General features: G+C 42.8%; 1 protein-coding gene and 1 long non-coding RNA gene across 3 annotated transcripts in view; one reads left to right on the top strand and one right to left on the bottom strand.

Annotated features, from left to right (window-relative positions):
* The window catches only part of LOC119162997 (luciferin 4-monooxygenase), a 562,016-nt gene that overhangs the window by 37,744 nt on the left and 502,683 nt on the right, over positions 1 to 21,589 (bottom strand). The gene's annotated exons all lie outside the window — the stretch shown is intronic.
* On the top strand, positions 10,237 to 20,222 carry LOC119162999 (uncharacterized). Its single transcript, XR_005108617.2, has 4 exons — positions 10,237 to 10,733; positions 15,414 to 15,477; positions 17,873 to 18,035; positions 19,820 to 20,222. It is a non-coding gene; the product is annotated as an uncharacterized LOC119162999 (long non-coding RNA).

Here is a 21,589-nt window from a genome sequence, read left to right as displayed (position 1 = left end):
CGAAACTGGCGTCTCCACTGAAACCACAGAGCTTGCTTGTTCGAATAAGCACAAAGCAAAGTGATCTTGGAGAAAATAATATTTCTCCGCCGAACGAGGAGCCGGCCGCTGGGACGGTAGAGCGCAACAACCAATCGAAGCAACCCAGGGGCTTCAAAAAGAGTCAATCAGCACTACACCGTGAGGTATCCACTTCCAGGCTACCCCGCCTACCCAAGGACCAGATCAGGGTAATTATGAGACCCAGAGGAAGATTGCACGTAGCCAGATCTTGAATGATATTGAATGATATTGTCAAAAGGCACCCGCATACACCTGTTTTTATTCTAGGCGATTTTAACTACCCGAAAATAAACTGGTCACTTCCTTCCTGTTCATTAAGCTCACTTTCAGCCGACAGTTTACATTTCGTGGAACTGTGCGAAGACTTTAACCTTACCCAACTCGTAACGCAACCAACAAGAATGGGCCCCAATTCATCAAATGTTCTTGATCTGATTCTCACCACTGTACCTGACCTTGTCCATTCTATTTCATATATCCCAGGCATAAGTGACTATTGTTTTGTGCACTTCAATCTAACAGGTTCTTTAAGGCGTCGGTCAAACAATTGCAAAACAATAAGAGACTATTCACGCGGCGATTATGACTCAATCAAGAGTGAACTCGAATCGAATTTTGAGAGCTTTGCTGATGGCTTCTTTGATCGCAGCGTTCAACAAAACTGGAACTTGTTCAAAATGAAAGTTGAATCTTTAATCACGCGATACATTCCCACATACGTTATCAAGGGTCGCCAACGCCCCCCTTGGTTCTCAACTGACTTAAAAAAATTGCGGAATAAAAAGAAACGGTTGTTCCGTCAGGCAAAGCAGACTAATTCGTTAGCCCGTTGGCACGTGTACAAATCTGTCCTTTCTGAATACAGAGCAGCTATCAAGGAAGCCAAGCGCGTTTTTCTTAATGATACCCTTCCTTCAATTCTTGTAACCAACCCTTCTAAGTTTTGGAAAACTGTTAAACCTAGGGAAAAGATAAACATTTCGCTTACGAACTCAGATGGGCAGCCAGTTCGCTGTGAAGAGTGTTGCATTGCATTAAATGATTTTTTTGTTACTTCTTTTTCAAGGTTTTCTGCTTCTGCGTTGCCGCAAATGCCTAGTCGTGATTTTTTGCCCATGTATCCTGTTACCGTTGATGCCATTGGAGTGCAAAATTTAATTCACAAGCTTAAGTTATCCTCTTCTTGTGGCGTAGATGAAATCAACTCAAAGTTTCTAAAAAACACTGCATTGTATTCATCAATATACTTGTCCTTAATCTTTTCGCAATCTATTCAGACCTCCACTTTGCCGCTTGACTGGAAGGTGGGGAAGGTGGTCCCTCTGCACAAATCTGGTAATACACAGTCTCCTCTCAATTACAGACCAATTTCCCTAACCAGTGTTCCTTGTAAAATGTTAGAACATATAATTTACTCCAACCTTGTCTCATTCCTAGAATCAAATTCTTTTTTTACTCCCTACCAGCACGGATTCCGAAAAAGTTACTCATGTGAAACCCAACTTCTTTATTTTACTAATGACATAGGATCGGCTTTAGATCGCGGCTCACTTGTGCATTGCATTTTTCTTGACTTTCAAAAAGCTTTCGATAAAGTACCTCACCAATTACTCCTCCTGAAAATTAGTGCCTTAAACATTGACCCGAACATTCTTAAATGGATTGAATGCTTTCTGACTAATCGCACTCAGTTTGTAACAACTAATGGCTATAACTCACCTCTTTCTAAAGTAACATGCGGCGTACCCCAAGGTTCCGTATTAGGCCCTTTACTCTTTCTTATATATATTAATGATCTCCCAGACAGCATTAACTCCGCTATAAGGTTATTTGCAGATGATTGTGTAATTTACCGCGAAATAAACAATGAATATGATAACCAATTTCTACAGTCAGACCTTGACACTGTCTCAACCTGGTGCAATAAATGGCTTATGACTCTCAACTCTAACAAATCTAATGCATGTCAATAACCCGGCGATCTATTTCTCCCCCCTGTACCTACAGAATTAACGCCGTTCCCCTCCTGCATGTCTCTTCATATAAGTACCTCGGCGTTTACATTACCAACAATCTATCTTGGCACACGCATGTTACCTACATCTGTAATAACGCTAACCGAACGCTAGGATACTTACGCCGCAACTTTTCTCGCGCTCCGCTGTCCCTCAAAATTCTATTATACCGATCACTAATTCGCCCAAAGCTTGAGTACGCGTCCGCTATATGGGATCCCGTGCAGCAAAATTTAATTAACGCGTTAGAATCTGTTCAGAACCGCTTAGTTCGGTTCATTTGTTCTAATTATTCCCGTACTGCTAGCATATCAGAAATGAAATCTAACCTTGACCTACCCAATTTAACTGTCCGGAGGAAACTGGCGCGACTGCATTTTTTTCATAAGATATTTTTTCACAATCCATCAATGAAGCGAGACCTCATTTCACAACCGTCATACCACTCATCGCGCATTGATCATCAGCATAAGGTTGCCATTCCGTTTTGCCGCACCAAATTCTTTTCAGCAGCCTTCTTACCGAAAACAGCCGCCGATTGGAACCACCTTCCCTCTTCCGTTGTATCAATAACAGACCCTTTGTTATTCAAGACTACAATTTCTCAGCAATGCTTGTAACTATACGCAGTTTCCATTATCTATCTTTGTCTTGTATGTGCTTGAATTCTTATTCATTTTTAGTTGACTTATGTTGCCTTCCTGATTTGCGCATCTGATACTTGTTTCTTTATTTTGTCTTTTTTCTTGTGTGTTATATATGTTGTACCCACCCCCTCTGTAATGCCCTACGGGCCCTGAGGGTATTCTAATAAATAAATAAAATAAAAGAAACGACTAAAACATTTAGAAAAGCGGGAGCCAACGTTTTCACGTCCGCGCTCCTCGACGCCACCTAGAGATTTGAAGCTGAGACTTGAAGTGGTCGACGAGCTTCTCTCTCAAAAGGTGAAGAAAACCGTCTGCTTCGTTGCGAGAATTCACCGTCTTGGGCAGAAATGTGGCAAAAGGCCTGTGATTGTTTACTTCCAGAACTTTGTAGAAAAAAAAAACTGTCATGTGGAAAGCTAAAAAGCTTTAAAACACAAATATTCATTTGCAGAATAACTACAGCCACTACACCCGGCGCAAAAAGCCGTCTTCTCTGAGAAACTACCCAGCATGGTAAATACCAAGCCAAACGTGTTTTCCTTCCTTAAGATAGGCGAAGTGTTCATGGTAGTAATTACGTGGGGGACGAGGCTAGTATTCAGCATATTATTTTCCGAGAAGCTCGTAGGCCACGTGATAATCAATGATTTTCGACGCCAACTCGTTCAAACGAAAATAGGCTGCTAAGTTTCAATGCTCAAAGTTTAACGAATAAGACTGAACAGCTTGAATAGCTTATTTTCAGATAAGATCCACATATAACGTTGGTGTCTGAAACATGGTTACATTGTGAAATGAATGATGTAGAGGTAATTCCTCCTTCGTATAAATTTTTTCGACGTATTCACACAAGTAGGCGTGGAGGCATGGGCATAATGCTGAAGAACAGTTTCTCGCCAGCGAACTTGCCCAGATAGACGACCACAATAGCCTTTATTTCTAAATGTAAGGTGCCGGGGCCACATGTTCTATGTGCTGTCTATCGGCCCCCGTCTTCTTTCCCCGAGTTCCTACCAAAGCTACACGATCCATGTCGTCGTCAAAGTGTCCTTGTGTATTTTAAAGCTAGAAATTTCAAATCGTCCTCCATTAAGTGGTCACAAGAGTCGAATGCTAACCTGATTGATAACCCTCTGTATGATAATACGCTTTATTTAAACCCCAAGCAAGTGGTACATGAAAACACGAGGGTTATTGGGAATCATGGTTCGACACTCTAGCTCGCATTTCTCGAAAGAGATATTCCCTCGTTTGACGTATTCATTGAAGAGGGTATATCAGACCACGAGCTAATACTGGTGACTTGTAAATTTGCTGATAGTGCGCAACACCCCAAAACAGTTACGAAAATGATAAAAGATATTTAGCACACTGTTCTCGTCTCTTGTATGCCCTCCAGTCATTCGGTCTGATTAGCACTTTCTTCGTCTACTATGGCGAAAGCTTGATCGATGTATTCTTGATATACTATGGCAGCAAGTTGAGAAGGAACTCCACAGTGATGTCATTTCTTTGTGGCTATCTTTTAAACATGCCATGCTGCACTGTTTAGAGTTCCTTGTTCCTGACCACCACGTTAAAACAAGGAGGGCCGATCCCTGGGTAACCCGGGACATTTCACACATTAGGGGAAAACTCAAGCGCCTGAAAAGGAAATCAAACAGTAATGCTGATGTGATTCAAGAACTTCAAGTTGAACTTTTTTGCACACTAACATCATTCCAAGATCTCTTGTTTTTATCAACTTCACTAGGTTTTTTGAAGAATAATTAAGGAAAATTTTGGCAATACTTGCGAAATGAATGTTCTCCTTCAGGAAAATGAAGGGAGAATGGCTCAGTAGTTACCGACTTAACAGAAATTTCCAACATCATGAATGATTATCTTCACTCCATGTTTTCTTCAAAAGATACCGCAAATCCCTATCTTATTTCATCCTTGCCTGATTCGGATTTCATAAGCTGTTAGGCTGTGTTATCACCGTTACTTCGCGAAAAAAAACCCCTCTGGTAACCCTGGCGGCATCCCGAATTCTTTTTTGCGTAAATACGCTAAACCAATATCGCATATGTTAACCACTACATGCTCTTAATCTCTGAAAACAGCAACATTACCAGATGACTGGCGTCTCGCCAGGGTTGTAGCTGTGCATAAAAAAGATGATCGTCTGCTGAAGCAAAACTACCGTCGAATTTTTCTAACGTGTACATGCTGCAAAGTACTTGAGTACATCATTGCTCACTTTATTACCGATTTTCTTGAAAATGGTAACCTGTAGTCTCTAGCGAAGTACGGCGTTATTAAAAAACTACCAACGTGTGCGCTATTTGTTGAAACAGCTCATTATATTGCATAAATAATTTATTCTTCAGGCCAGGTTGATCAAAATTTCTTAAATTTTAGCAAGGCATTCGACAACGTGCCCCACGGCGAACTTCTCTTAAATCAGCGAAACTAGAATTCTCCATCTTTCGTCATAAATGGAGTATTAGCTTATATTGCAAATGACGCACAGTACGTTGACGGGGGTACATACTTCTAACACAATACCGGTGTTATCAAGTGTTCCACAGGGGCAGTTTTAGGGCCGATTCTTTTTCTTACGCACATGAATGACTAAGCTGACATGGTTGAGTCTAACGTCAGATTGTTTGCTGACGAATGTGTTCCGTATAAAAAGTGGCATGCCAGCAAGGTCAGGTTGATCTAAGCCTTGCATTAACGCATGTTAGTCAGTGGTGTACTCGGTCCTGAATCACAATAAACCCCGACAAAACAATACTCCTACTTGGGACAAAAAAGAAACAGCCGTTCACGTTTACCTACCACGTCCAAAGAACGCAAGTACGGGAAGTAAAATGCCCCGCCGTGGTGGTCTAGTGGCTAAGGTACTCGGCTGCTGACCCGCAGGTCGCGGGTTCAAATCCCGGCTGCGGCGGCTGCATTTCCAATGGAGGCGGAAATGTTGTAGGCCCGTGTACTCAGATTTGGGTACACGTTAAAGAACCCCAGGTGGTCAAAATTTCCGGAGCGCTCCACTACGGCGTCTCTCATAATCTAATGGTAGTTTTGGGACGTTAAGCCCCACAAAATCAAAATCAATCAACGGGAAGTAAATGGATATAAATATCTAGGAGTTATCATTTCTAACACATTTTCTTGGTGCGCACATATAACAAATGTCTGCGCATCAACTTCTCGTAAGCTTGGTTTTCTGAGGCACACAATAAAAAAAGCCCTTACGAAATTAAAAATGCTCGCATACAAAGCGTATATTTTGACCAAACTTGAATATGCATCCGTGGTTCGCGAACCTTTTTACAAAAAATATTATTCAAAAACTTTAAATGGTTGGAAGACGCGCTGTACGTCTTGTTTATTTCTAAGGGTAAATCATCTGATTCTCCCACAAAATTAATGAAAGACAGCGACATCCCTGTGCTAGAAAAACGCCGAAGAATCACACACCTGAAACTTTCTCATTCCATTTATAATGGTAAGCTGAGTATTCTTGCCCACAAATACATACAACCATATTCTCCTTGTGCATCTAGGCATGGTCATATGCATAACCCGCTACCATACTCCACTCGGACAAACATCTTTAAAATTTCTTCTTTCCCCGAAATTCAATAGAATAGCTTACCACCTGATGTCGTGTCATCTGATGACTTCGAGAAACCGTTGCTCGGAGCATCCAAACCATGACATAGGTGCACCTTCTCTATATTTCTAGTTCCTATTTTACTGTCTATGCTTTGTCGTCATGCAACATCACTCCTTCAGATTTTTAATCCTTAGTGTTTGCAATACTGCAGGTGTTTTCATGTGTATATATTTCGCAGTGAATATGTATATATTAAGTTTTTTGTTCTTTAATACAGCACTCCATTTCTGCCAATATTTATTCTTATATATCGGTTGTTATATTTTTGTTACAATTGTTGTATCACGTATTTTTGTATTCTTGCAAATTTGTTTATTGCAATAGTTTTTCTTGATGTTTGTATATATTGTTTATAGCAATGTTCTTGAACTTCCTGGTCTTCAGTGACCGCAGTATTTTCTAAATAAATATACACTTCCGTGAAGTCCAGATGCCGCCACCTTCTTCAGGGGGGTGCTGCCCCTCTTGTTCTCGTGTTCACTCGGCCGCGGCTTTTCTAGAGGTACCAAGACATGCAGGACGGTCTTGATTTGCAAATCTTGGTCGTAACTCTTCGTTGTAGTTTCAGGTGCGGCATGATCGTTTTGTTTTCGTCGATGTCTTTCGGATTTTTGCCGTAAGCTGCGGTAGCTCTCTCCTTCACACATACTCTGCTCATGTTACTCGTGTGCACACTCAGACACACGTAATTAGCTAGCACAGGTCTGAGCAGGGAACCCGTCTGTAATTGACTGCATAGCGCCGCTTCTTTCCGGGTAAGCCCCCCGTGAGGTGGCGGCATAGTCTGTCAGTTCGTTTGTTCCATTTCACTATTTCGCTGAAGGCGCTCATCTCGCCCTTGCCACTGTACCACGACGAACACTCAGAGTGGGCCGTGTTTGCAGCCGCGTGGTAGGTTAGTGGTTACGCTGCCGCTTTGGCCGTCTCGTTTCGGTTCGCGCTCCCGCGTTTAATTATGTCAGTGCCCGTTTTTATTGGAAACCACTTGATTATCACTGCACTTTAGCGTCCGCTATCTTCGACGTTGCCTAGTATACGCGCGGCCTCAATACATACTATACCCTGGGCATAGTTCTTACTGCCGTGCTAGAGTCACACTCGAACGATGCTTTAGTGCATCCGGGATCACAGGTGGCCAATCGGTGGCAAACTCCTCCACTCGATGTGCTTATCTACAATGTAAAAACTGTCCTTGAAGCGCACGGCAAATACTGGTGTAATACTCACGGATACCTGTCATTTTATGGAAACACGACGTTAATAGCCGCAAAGGGCAACAGACACATGCTGTATATTCAAACACGGACATATTGGTTGTAGTGGGTAATTTTGAAATTTGGTTAGATTGGTTGCACTGTAAAGGTATTTTCCAACCAAAGACTATTACAGGCTACTTTTGTTGCAATAACAATTATATGACCACTCTTGACGTGTTCTTGCCACCAGCGCCACCGTCACAGTCATGTTCCGTATAAAGTCCAAATTGATATTTTCCCTAATCGCACAGTTTAGACCGTGAGCAGAACGCAGACGATGCGCATACGATGCGCGACACAATACAACGAATTTAACTTAATATGTCACGCTCGAGAGCAGTGAAGTAAATTATATTAAGCTGTCGTCCTGACATACTGCCAGACTGTCTGCGTGTATTACTTCAGCGAAGCAGACATGTGCAATTATTCGTGCACAAGGAATACTCAAAAGAATGTCACAGTATTCCGAGAGATAAATATGCGTATATTAGAATTCTTTGTGAAAGTGGTTTCATTGCAGCGTAAGAATGTTATGCCAAGAGAACACCTACAACCAACCCTATTCAGCGCTGCCGCTAAGCCGAACTTCAAAGTCGAATGAACTAATTGCTCTCGCTCATGTTACTCATTTATTAACGGTTAAAAGCTTGTTGTACGGGCTTATATCTTATGAGTATAGTATTTTTGAAAGTTTACTGTACTTTACTGGTTATCTTGTTTGGTAGCAAAGGAAAACAAAATGAATAGAGATTTTCACTTTTTCTGTCAAGGAAATAATTATCGTGATTAAGAACTGTATCCTATTTCGTCAGGCACTCTCCAAGTTCAGAATTTGAGAACTTGGAAGTAAAGTGTTCATTGCTGTTTGTTTATGTGGGCACAATTTTTATACATTTTTTTTTCGATCAACAATAAGTTTTTCGTAAAAATAACTTCGAAGTCACTGTTGTGAGCCAAAAACCTGCGCGTATAAGTTTAGTCATAATCAGGAAGACTGTCCATGGGACCACGGTATGACTCTGAGTCACGCCGTAGTGAACGGCTTCGTAAATTCAGTCCATCTGGTGTTCTGCCACGCACACTGACATTGCGCACTACACAAGCGCCTCTATCGAGACGAAATTCAGTGTGGCCGCCGCAGCCAGCGTCGATGTTGTGCGACTATAACGTCGCTGCGCTTTTAAAAAAGGCAGTTTGACTTAGCGATCTTGTACAGCAAAAATAATGGAACCAATAAATATAAATAAATAGTAAAAGTTAAACAGTTGGATGCGTATATGAAGAATGAGAAACGATCTACAGTGTGTTGGCGACAGATGTACGCATTGCTATGCAAAATCAATCGTAAAGACCCGTGACAACAAAAAAAAGTTCAATGTGATAAACAACGCAATCGCCTAGCATTCTGGTAATTGCAGTTCTGTCGCGGGCATTCGCGCCTCACGGTCTCGCCTACCGGAAGTAGCAAAATTGGAAGCACGTACTGCACTGACGTTTTCCTGTATTTAGTATTACAAAACACCTAATTGCAATTAAACACCGTTTCAAAAATTGTAAGATGTGCACTCTTTTTTCGTCCCACTTGTTTCTGGAAGTGTTGAGTAAGCTCGATTGATTATTATTTACTTATTTATTTATTTTAACTTACTGCAACCCCATTAAGGAATTTTCGCAGGATGGAATACAAATATTTGATACAACTAGCAGGGCGAACAAAACAAAAAAGAAACTATGGGTGATACAAAATCTAGGCAGATATATATAAAATTTAAGCAACACTTAAAATACAGTTATCAACACAACGAAAAGTAAAATAACCTAGTTGCACAATACGGGAGATGAATCAATTCAGGATGGCTGCAACACCACATCGTTGGACATGAATCGTTGGAAACCTGAATGGAAACGTTTCTAACGTTTCCAACAGATTCCATGCATTTCAGACCCTGCGAAAAATTGCCCGCAGCTTCCCTCGGGGGAACACTGAGGAGGATGCGGACCATATAATTGGTTAACGGGGTGTTAAAGTGGCGACTTACTTGGGTCGATGTCTAAATTGGTTAACGTGGTTGTGAAATGGGGTGTTAAATTGCGACTTACTTGGGTCGATGGCTAAATTGGTTAACATGGTTGTAGGAGGGGGTGTTAAATGAGTGAACACGTACACACGTATGCGAAAGGGCGGCGCTGGTCGAAGGGACGTCGATCATTGTGTTTGTGGATTCGTTGGAATTCATTTCACCGCAACCTTGGACGTCGACGCGCCGTACAAACCAACCGACGAGCGGCAACTGAGCGAGCGAGCGCCGACCTTGAGTATATATACAGCACGACGGCGCATGCACTGTCAGCTGTTGAATGTTCTCGAAGCGCGACGCCACATGCGCGTCCACTGGAGAATCAGGAGAATTGTAGATGTCGAACGCGGTGTGTAGAGGAGGAAGGGTGCACAGATGGTGGAGGAGTGAAGCGCGCGCGGTGTGTAGAGGAGGAAGGGATGCACAGATGGTGGAAGAGTGGGCGACGGCGCGACGGCGCATGCGCGCGCGTCAGCTGTCGAATGTTTGAGAAGCGGTGTGGACGGCGCGGACGGCGCACTACAAGGCGCGAGTATAAGATGCTCCGCATCTAAAAAATGAGTACTTAAAGCAGTTGACGAAAGGAGCGGTTGCCGTACAGCGCGACGTAATAATGACGCCTACCAAGCTTACGGCAGGATGGTGTCAAGGTGCAAAGGTTGTCGCAGAGATAACACCTTCCCCGCGCTGTAGTACACGCTCTGCCCCGAACTATATTCCCCTCATGCGCAAAACGCGCGTTTGCGGCAGCGCACTGCCACTTCAAGCGATTCAACAACTGGGCGCCGGAGCTGGATTAGACGTTTCGCGTGGGCGTCGCGGCGGAGTTCAAGTCACGTGATCAACGTTTCCCGCCTTTCGTCTCGGTCGTGTTGTGCAGACTCCCCTCGGTGCACGGTCCGATCCGTTCGAGTGTTGGTCTTCGTCAACATATTTTTCAAGCAAGAGACTGCGACGACAATTGACGATCGTCAGCACAGGGCTCGCTGGGAATTTTATCGCAGGTACGTGTGCTTCACTTTGGCTTTTGCTATTTTTATTCCACATAACAGGCACGCGAAACGTATATGCGATTTAAGTAAGGCTAGGGGCGCAGCACTCCCGATCAGTTAGCAACGAATCAGCGAAGCGTATAATCTTTATTAAGAGCATAACGCCCGTGGTACAATGGCGTGAAATAAGGTTCCTGTTGCCAAATGGTTTACTGCTCTGACCAGAGCGGCACTAGGAGGTTTATCTTTTGGGCAACAACCATTCCAAACCGTACATTGTCACCCGTTGAGCGCTTAACTTTTCATTTTGGTGGTTGTTAACGTTTGAGTTGAACGTGTCGCATGGGCTCATCGTTGTGTATTTGTGTTGTGCTGAGAATGGTCAGGGTTCATGAGCTCAAGCTGGCGCTATGCATTGAGTGACGTAAACACGTGTTTCTTGAGTAAAATGGGCAAGGTTCCATTTGGCGTTGCATAAATAAATTGCCAGACTTTGGGGTGGTTGTTGCCAGACTGCTGCTAAATTTGGCTGAAAATGTTCTCTTGTAGTTGTGGCTTCTCCGTAAGAGTTTGGTGCCATCCGTGGTGCATTTCACGAGTGCATGAGTGACGCTGGCCGTTTTAATTAACAGAATGAACCGAGCCTACCAGAAGTCCAGCGTGGTGCTGCCGTGCAATTAAGAGGCCGTTTTAATTATCGAAATGAACCGCGCATTACAGAATTCATTTTAATTAACGGAATGAACCGAGCCTAGCAGAAGTATAGCGCGGCGCTGCCGTACAAATAGGAGGCCAATTTAATTATCGAAATGAACCGCACTTCTGCTATGTCATTCCGTTAATTAAAACGGCCTCTTAATGCACAGCAGCGCCGCGCTCGACTTCTGCTAGGCGCGAGTCATTCCGATTATTAAAACGAATTCTGTAATGCGCAGTTCATTCCGTTAATTAAAACGGCCTCCTAATTGCTCGGCAGCGCCGCGCTTTACTTCTGCTAGGCGCGGTTCATTCCGTTAATTTAGTTCGCCTCTTCTTTGCACGGCAGCGCCGCACTCGACTTCTGCTAGGCACGGTTCATTCCGTTAATTAAAACGGCCAGCGTCGCTCCTTCGCGAAACGCACCGTGGATGGCACCGAATTCTCACGAAGAAGCCACAACTACCAAAAAAAATTTGCCGTCAAATTTAGCGGCAGTCTGGCAACACTGACCCTACCAGTCTGGCAACCACTTATGCAATGCCAAAAGGGATCTTGCCAAAAAACGTACGTGTTGCTATATCTATAGGTGTGCAGCTTCTGCTTCAGGGAAGGAGGGAGGTTTGTCGCAGTGCCCCCGCCTTCCCCATTATACGTCTATGTATGGGGCTGACTTTGAGCCCCTCGTGCGCCCGCCTATTATACTGTCCGTTGTTACATGTGGCTAAATGCCTCGACCTATATGTTCACGTGTTACATTTAAATGCTTCGCTGGCAGTGCACATAGTCACGGAATATTTCCTGGAGCCCTGGTGAACCGGTCGAAGTGATGAGGACCCATTGCAGTGATTGAAAGGTCCTAAACTAACACAACATGCTGCGTCAAATAGGTGGCTTTTCTTTCTCTTTGGTATGGATTAATTCAGGTTGCCAATTCGATCTTAGCAGCTTGCAAATGAGTTGAGTGGTCTGCTCCCAAATTACACCTGTTTCTAGCTACGTTTGGGTTTGAAATGCGTGAGCTTTGAAAAAATATTTCTGCGTGCATATGCCATGGGAAACCCAACAGTTTCTTTAGCCATTTTGTAGAGAAAGGGCAACACAAGTCAACTCCGCTGCAATAAATAAATTATCATGCGGTGATGCATACCAAAAACAAAATGCAGCAGTTGTTACAGGAGGTAGTGTTTGTTTGCTTGTTTGTATCAAACAAAAGGCGTTTGTTTGCTTGTTTGTTTGTATCAATAATGGGTTTCACGCCACCCCGTTGTGAAAATTTCTGGTGTAAAACACCTTGTGTGTGTGTGTGTGTGTTTTTGTCTCCTAAGTGCTGTCTCATATTTCCTCGAGTTTTTGTGTGTGATGTCTTCAGGTAGATAATTAAAGGTGTAAAAGTGGGTGGCGTCATCTCCGACCTGACAACCCGTTCTGATCCGACCACTGCCTTGTACTAAAATGTTCTCCGATTGTAATGAGCTTTTTTTTGTGTGTGTGTGTGTGTGTGTGTGTTTGTGTGTGTAGCTCCTCGTCTGAACTTACGACTGCTATTGTGGTGTGCACCATGGAAGCACACTGAGACGTTCAGAAAAGGTTCAATCCTTATAGGACCAATCGGCTAATAGCAAGTGGTCGTTGCTTTTTGTTTACAGCACTGTGTTTCGTTTTGAAAGACTCCGTATTCGTCCATGCACAGCGAGTAAGTGCTGGCACTTTTCGGGAATAAAATGTATTTTTTTTGCTCTACCTAGCATCCTCTTTATTTTTTTTATCAGTAAGTTTTTGCTATAGCATCCACGTATTGCAATGTGCGGTCACGCGATGGTTAGTGTGGTGTGAACGATGATATTTGTTTGCCCTCAAACTTGTCCATCCCGTTTCTCAACAAGATAGACAATCCCTCCTCACCCTCTAATTCCCTTCGGTTGCGCAATCACATCTGTTCACAGGCGAATACTGGTGCATAAAATGTTGTTAATGCTCATCCGTCTGCGTGTCCCCCCTTTTTTCTTTATTAAATACACTGAACAGCATAGCTGTTGAAACTCGCCGTGATTAATCAATCGGAGAACGGAAAGGATCACCATGGGTCTGCTTCGCGTCCCAGAACGCGAGCACCGATTTCTTTGGCCTGGGTTGCAATGCAGCATGGCCTGAGCTTCTCGGGCAGCCGAGTTTGCTCCGAGCTCGCTTGCGGTAGCTGTGGCACGATGACAGTGCGGAGCGCGTGATAGCCGTGTTAATAGAAATTGCTACAGAAAAGCGCGTGGCGTTTGAAACACATGTGGGGCATTTTCGGTAGTTATCAATGAAACACCGCGTGCGAGCACGTCAGCACGCGAGCATGTCAGCGCCACTACTCACTCACCATTTTAGCAGCGCAGCGATGTTAGCGTCATTGTCGTGCTGTATTTTTGCCAACTCAACACGCGCCTCCCACAGACGTGTTTTTTGGGCGTATGTCCTTTTTCGCACAGGTTCTTTCGCTCCACCTGCAGCATGGAAATTTTCACTCTCGAAGGCAACAAGGCCGCTCACGCAACGCTCTCGTGCTAATTCTTTCGGTTCCATGAAGTATTACGGATAAAATAAGGACAAGTGGTCACCAGGCGTGCTCGCATCTTGTCGGCAACGCGGCTGTGATTGGTATGTCGTGAGCGTGGTTAAATAGAGTATGAGATCATAGGGCGGTGTAAAATAACGTTTGCAGGTGCTGCGGGCGCTGCTTTAGTTGCGGGCGCCATATGAGTTTCAGAATCGCGTTTGCTCTTCCTGAGGAAACTTTCACCCCGACCGCAAACCCAAATGCCGGTAGCTGCACACAGCAATTCGCGGGCTTCACGGGTCACGGTCGCCGCGTGGTATTTCGGATTTTCTGCATGCGGGCCGCGAACGCAAACGGCGGCTCACGTTGCAACGCATGTGCAGTGGCAGCTACTGCACCGCAAGGGCTCGCGGTGCGCTATTCTATACCTCCCTTATAGTAGTTACATGGCTTCTTTTACTTCTGCGTGCGTGTGTCCATAGTCTGTGCAGTAAAGCTGGTAGATGAACCATGCGCTCGTTGGCGTTGCGGCCTGAGCACTGCTTCTTGGCAAAAGCAAAAGTGGTGGGCGGATTCGATACTCGCCGCGGGCTTCTGTCAATCAAACTGATGGATGAGTAAACTCGGATACAAACTCGTTGATTCTGAGAAGGCCCGAGTTCAACTCGTGAATGCGATGGTGCCACTGAGACTGTCAAGCGTTTGATGCGGTGAACGCTACGTGGCAGCTTCCTTGCATATAAAACATTCGACCCGCATTTTATCTCCCTATGTCCGTGCACGCGCTTCTCTTGGAACGCCTACTGCGTGTCACAGTGTTCGTGTGCGACGCGTACCGCGTGTCACTGGGACTCTGGTACGCGTTCTTTGCAGTGCACGTGGGAGGGTTCCCGCGCTCTTGTGGGAAGCCCACAACGTTTTCGTCAACGAGCACCGCTCGAGAGACCTCAGCCGATGGTTGCGCTGCCAGTCTCCAGTCATGATAAGGTGCACTTCTGCACTCAGTGGAATGACAAACAAATGGAAGAATGAAGATACCTCTGGTTTGAAAACACCACCCACTCAACTTAGCCGACCGTCCCTGACGCGATGACTGTTTCGTCATAACCAATAAATCGCAGCGCGCTGAGGGGTGGATTTGACGTTTTTGTACTGTTGGGTCATTCAAAAAAAAAGGGGGGGGGGGGGTATGAGCCCACTGGTACATCAGCGCACGACTACACCTCACTTATATGAAATGAGACGAAGCAGCGAGCAGTAGGATTTGCGCTGATTTTGTTGTAAATTTACCTGTTCATAATGCCGTTTGTTTCACAGCAGGAACAAATATATAAGATGGGCATAAGCAACTTCGCCTTTATATCTGCTCAAGTGGAATGTCCAAAATGTTGAGATGCGTTTTTGAGGAAACGTGCTCCTAACATTGGTCAAGTGTATTCCTCTTTATTTTCCAGGAAGGAACCAGCATCGCAGAAAAACTCCTTGAACTGCCACACACACCTGCTATTATTGCACTTGGTATGTTCAAATATGAGCTTTCATTGCACTGCTATATATGTCCGAATAATTATGTAGCCTAACTTGCATTGAATTTGCCTCACATGTTATCACCACATCTGCTCCCTTTATAGTAAGGACGGCAGGAATGATTGTGATGTAAGGAAAGATTATATTGTGCTCCTTTTTCTGACCATGTACAAGAGTGTCTTTCCTTTGGTTAGGGTTTCTGCTGGCTGTGCGTAAGAAATGTTTTTGTCTTGTGTATTGAACAAGTACTTTTTGTTTTTATCTTTATCAACTTGTGAGTACAGCTTTTATTGCGCTCTCGTGGTGGAAAACCCTGTCAGTGATAACCACAAGCAGCCTGCACATTCATTCTATCACCTTGGCTAGCTTAAGTGAGAAGACTGGCTGAAATGACAACAAAACACATTGTCTGCTGGAAGTTGTCAACATGAGGAGAAGGTGGACCAATTCGCATTACCAAACCGTATTGAATTTGTGTGCACTTAACTACTGTGTGCCACCCATCTGCAGCAAACCACGTGTCCAAATAAGACAGCTTATTTAAAGATGTGACTTTTGACACTATCTCTGTCAAAATTTGTTTCTATGCAGCTATGCAAATAACAGGCATCTAAACTAAATCTGTGGTGGGCATCTGTCACTGTACAGCCTTTCAATGCAAGTTATCAAAAAGGAGAGATGCTTTTCACATAAATCTCTAAAGTCATGCAAGAACCTTCATCAATCAGCTCTCTAAGCACTGTTCAGTGTTCAGAAGTGAGTAATAAAAGAGATTTTTGAATCTCCTGCGCAGCTTGCTGCACTCACAAGAAAACAGCTGCTGCTATGACTGCAGGAAGACTTGATCACTGTTTTCCGATAGGTATATTGTTGCAAGCTTAGCTGTGGTAATGCAAGGGAATGTGCTGCACATTGTATTAGCCCTTCGTCATCTTTCAAACGTGGTTGTGGCAGAGTTACAGCCCTAACTTAATAAAATCAGTTTCATTGCTGCTGAGGCAGGGAGTCTGTATTCTGCTTAGCAGCATTTCTGAAATTTAAGAGATAAGTATCTTCACCAGTCAGTTGATGTAATCAGTATAATTAGTCCTTCTTCAAGCCACACATGAAAGGGCATTGAAACACTTTTTCGAAGTAACTATGATACGGATTCTTGAAAAGATTTTTTTGTTTCATGAATTCAATGCCGCAAGAATTTCAAGAGTCCTTCTTGTACGAGCGCAATAACAAAAGTTTGACGCACTCTGAAATTGCATTCTCTCTTCTCTCGTCCTGACAAAAGCGCTGGAAGCTAAGCAGGGGGGGGGGTGGAGTGCTGAATAAAAATACGCCACTCACGCCTTGTGATATTGAGAACTGCTTTTTTTAACCGCAGCTTTTTCAGTAGGATCGCATGTGCACACGTGGACAAGCCACAGCCTCCCGCGGCGATCGCTGTAATGACCGAGCACGCCATGTTCAATTCCCTCAATGTCTTGTAGAAGGCCTTCTATGAGTGCTTTTTTGCTTGCTTCATCATTTGCTGAAGAGAGAGAGCAATGTTTAGCTAAATTTGATAATTTATTGTGAATTGCATGCCTTGTGCCAAGCTATATTACTTAGATCGCGTGTTGTCGAGAATCAGCAGCGTTTGAGACCATTTTCAAAAAGTGTTTCAGGGCCCCTTTAAGCCACCAACCCCGAACTGTCGTGATCAGTGCTGTGATGTCGTGATCAGTGCACATGTGTGGCATTGCGTGAACGCTGATAACCGACCACTTGCTCAATAAACATCTTAGCACTTTTCAGTGTGTTACCATGTATTGCATAAGGAAAACGCTTCAGGTTTCAGTGTGCTGTGACCCTTTACCAGTTCATTCATTGAGTGAAAGCCGCTTTCAAAAGCAGTTTTCGTTTTTAAATTTTTTTGCGACTTCCACAAATGAGCGTAATAATAATTGGAAAATCAGAATCGCATAAACATCATGTTGTATATTGTAAAATTTTAACGATTTTTGTTAAACATTGGGAAGTTAAATAGGCAGTTATATGGTTAAGTGGGAAGACCTTTTAGTCAAGTGTTTTAATTTCTGTTTACTGAGAGTTAACTGTACTCAATATCATCTTCTTTTATTGTCAGGGGCCTCTATCATGTTAGTATATTGTGCAAACATTCAGTTCTCTGTTGGGAACTGTAAGCCATCTGCAGTGACACAAGTTCTATTCAGCCATACGACAAAACGGCACTTGGCTTGAAACCCAATTCATATGTTGTGATGAGGTGTTTTGGATGCAGTAAATGTAGTGGGAACCTTTTTGATAAAGTAGCTATACGTTTCAGACTGCATTGATAATATTAATAATAAAGTGATTTCAATCCTTTGGCTTGTTTGCCATCTTTTCACAGGAAGCATTTTCAAGAAGGAATCTTTTGTGACCTGCGAACAGCAGCTTCTTTTCAACGAGGCTGTGGACTTTTCAGAGGCTACCTGTCTCTTACTTCTGAGCTACTACAATTTCAACTTAGCATATGCTGACCCTGTCACGACTACACAGGACTTTCTTCAGAGGTGAGATGTGCTGATGATGAAATCAGTCTCGGTGTCTTGATCCACCACAGTGGTCTAGTGGTTATGGTGCTATACTGCTGACCTACAGGTCGTGAGATCTAATCCCAGCCATGGAAGCCGTATTTTAAATGGAGACGATAATGCTGGAGGCTCATTTGATTAGATTTAAGGGCCTACTAAACAACCTCAGGTGGCTCAAATTTCTGCAGCACTACACTAAAGTGTCTCTCACAAACATATTGAGAATTTGGGACATGTAACCCTTGAAATTGTGAAAACTGATAAGGAGGAAGCCTAATATCTTGCTAAAGCTGAAGATAAATCTGTCACTACCAGATGATTATATTAGATGTTTTGTTCAAAACCACCTGGTAGTACAACAATACCTATGCCTTCCATCGTTGAATAATGTTGGAAATTTTTTGTGACGAGGCGTTGTTCTGATGTAGGCATAAGGGATCAATTTTCAGTAACGATTCAGTTGGCAGTTTAGCGCTAGTCCTGTTGGGTGTGTTGTTTTATTGCCCTCATTTTTGTTTTTTTTTTGTGCTGCTTCAAGTCATTTATGGAAAACATCAAATGAAGGGAAATTTTTTGGAGAAGCTCACTTTTTCTGAGACGGAATGAAGTAAATTCAACAGACATTAGGGCCAAGAAAATTTTTATGGACATGATACAATTTTTTGTGTCTGATAATGCATGACTACAAATTTTGGTTAGTTGCCACTTGAAGAAGTGCTGTTGATCACATTTCAGCATATAAATAATTTTAGCTCGTAATGAACATATTCCCGCGCTAGGCACTGCTTGAAATTTCTTGTGGTGAAAAGAAAAATGCTGATTTGTTGCTTTTGTCTGTAAAGCTTGGTTTTGTAGGGACTTCTTTGCGTTTGTGGGTAGTCAAGTAATACTCCATTGTATACCTGTATTTTGAACGATATAAATAAAAGTGGTAATATGAGCCACAAACTTTATTAAGGCAAGAATATAGTAGGCCTATGTTAAAAAGAACCTGAAGGAACCAGAAAAAAATGTTATATAGAGTAGGAGTTACATTTACTGAGATCAACCAGGTTGAAGGCTTAGTTCGACACCAATCATTTTACATGCAGTTGTTCCATTTAAGCGTTAGTTCTGTGTACCATTTCTGTTTAATTTGAGGTAACTGTACTCAACGTCATCATACTTTGTTGCCAGGGGTCTCTATCATGTTATTTCTATAAACAACTACCGCTGTCTACTACTAAGCAGCATGGCAAATTGAGAAAGCTGGTAAATATTCATTATAGTTTAACTGTGCAGTGGTATGATACACAAAAAAGAAAGCTTAGACAAAGAAACCTAGTTTTTGCTAAGCTTCTTTCTTCATGCAGTCTCACCACATCTTTCGACTATAATATGGTAATAAAATCAAAGTTACCTTGTTCTCGGTATTCTCTCACTTGCCTCATGACCTGAATAGTGCACAAATTGTAGGGAAGTTATTGCAAAACGAAAAGAAAAAAATCAGCAGCTAGCTTCTGAGATGCAGTTACATGCAACTGGTTTCAATTTTGTGCCCATGCATGGAGCTTATGGCCTTGGCAGATAGCACCATACACTTTAAGTATTGCATAATAATCTTTATAAATAACAAATTATGAGCACTTCAAAATAAAAAATAGAGCATCTTTGAGATGCGCTACAAAACCAGAAAGAAATGCGATAGTGACTTCATATTGTATAAACTGATGTTACGAGAAACCAAACTAAATCACCAGCTGACTTATTTACATGCTTTCTAGGAAGATGTTCAACGCAAACCCGGAAAGGAGCAGTAAATTGTCTAATGGCTCATATCAAGGATCATTGTGGACAACAGTATAATGAAGTTGGTGCTGCAGTTGCGCTGAACAACTCATGTTGTAAGTCGACTTTTGATGGTGTTATTTTCTGATCTCCTGTAGTGTTATTGTGCGTGTATACTTTGTCATTTAATATGGTTTGCATGAATAATTCAAGGTTATTCAGAAATGTGAGGAGATCTATTATAAGAAATGTTTATTGAAAGAAGACAAATGTTTTGCACAAGTAGCCCTTTATGAAAAGAAAGCAAATATTTTCGGATTCGCCCGGTGTGCCACCCCTCACGTTGCACAAAAGCAGAGTGTTATTAAGATTCATACAATAAAAGCTTGTTTATTCAAACTTTTGTCGAATTAGAACTGATGCCCTAGTCCCGGCACAGCCCTGTGTAATATTCTATGGGGAAAGACTCCTGATAATTCGAACAACTCAATGTGAAAGATAATGATTTCAACTGGGAGCCCTCTGGTTTCATCGCTTTTTGCGGAAATTAGTGTAGAGTGATTACTACCATATGTTGCAAAACGAGACTATGTGTAAATTAACTACAGATTCAATACAGCAAAACAGCAGATTTTCTCAGCAGATGAAATTTCTACAAAACTCTTGGTCCGTCACCATTATTTGACAGAGTTGACGCTCTGCCTGACTCTTCTGACGGGAAGCAGCAACCCCGTTTCAGTTTTATTTTCATGTGCAGGCAAGTCTTGGACTCTATAGATAGAAAGATACGCGCTGGATTTTATATATTTTACGGTTGAGAATAATGATTTGCTTGCACCTTCTTCAACTTAGTAATGATGTCGTTAGCTCCAACTGGCAAGACTGCTTTCATGCACCTTTCTTGCACAGCTACAAGGTCATGCCGTAGGCTTGTTCAGTCAATCTGTGGCCTTTTTTCTTTTTCAACAAGGTGCAGTGTCACGCTCGGTATTCTTCGTTTTCCGGTTTCACGACATCCGGATTATAGGACGGTTTTGAGTGATCCCCTGAAAGTCCTATAATTGGGGATCCACTGTATTGTCAGCACTGGTTTTGTTTTTGATTTATTGCCTGGATTACACTTCACGTAGTTTAGTACTAAGACACAGAATGTGAAAAGCTTCTGACACCTTGCATGTCTAGTGAGTACTGGAATAATTTTCCGAATTGTTTTGTGGAAAGTTAAGTCATGCCTCTATTATAAAAAATGAAGCCTCTTCAGTCGCAGATTCATTCTTGAGCCTGGATTTTCTGAATCTTCAGAAGCTGGGGTCTGTGCAGCTTAACAGCACCATCTGGCAGGCGTTATGCTCTAAAATGTTCAAAACATTGATTGTACAGTAAGACAAAGTTTGGCAGAATCAAGCTGCCTGTTTTTGATCTAACACATTGAGCAATTAAGTCGAGTAAAACTGGCAACGCCAGTGCCCGTTTCGGAAGTGTCTGACATTGGAGCAGAAAGTTCAACTGATACGTCAGGTGAAACAAAAACGGCCGGCAAAGGTCTAAAATCGCAAAACAGTTCGAAATACCACCGCAACACTATCAACTGTTCTAAAGATTAAAGATCCTGTACTGGAAAGCTTTGAGAAGTTCTCAGGAAATGAAAGCGCAACCATGATTATATGTATTCGGAAGTGCAAAGAGTGCTTCTCGAATAGTTGAAAAGCATTAGAAGTACAAACCTTTGTGTAAATGGATCTGTATAGACTGCAGAATCCAAAGCC

The sequence above is a fragment of the Rhipicephalus microplus genome, unplaced genomic scaffold (genome assembly GCF_043290135.1).
Source record: "Rhipicephalus microplus isolate Deutch F79 unplaced genomic scaffold, USDA_Rmic scaffold_13, whole genome shotgun sequence".
In the NCBI taxonomy this organism is placed as follows: Eukaryota; Metazoa; Arthropoda; class Arachnida; order Ixodida; family Ixodidae; genus Rhipicephalus; species Rhipicephalus microplus.
Note: the sequence above shows the minus strand (reverse complement) of the source record. Positions and strands in the feature narration are given on the sequence as shown.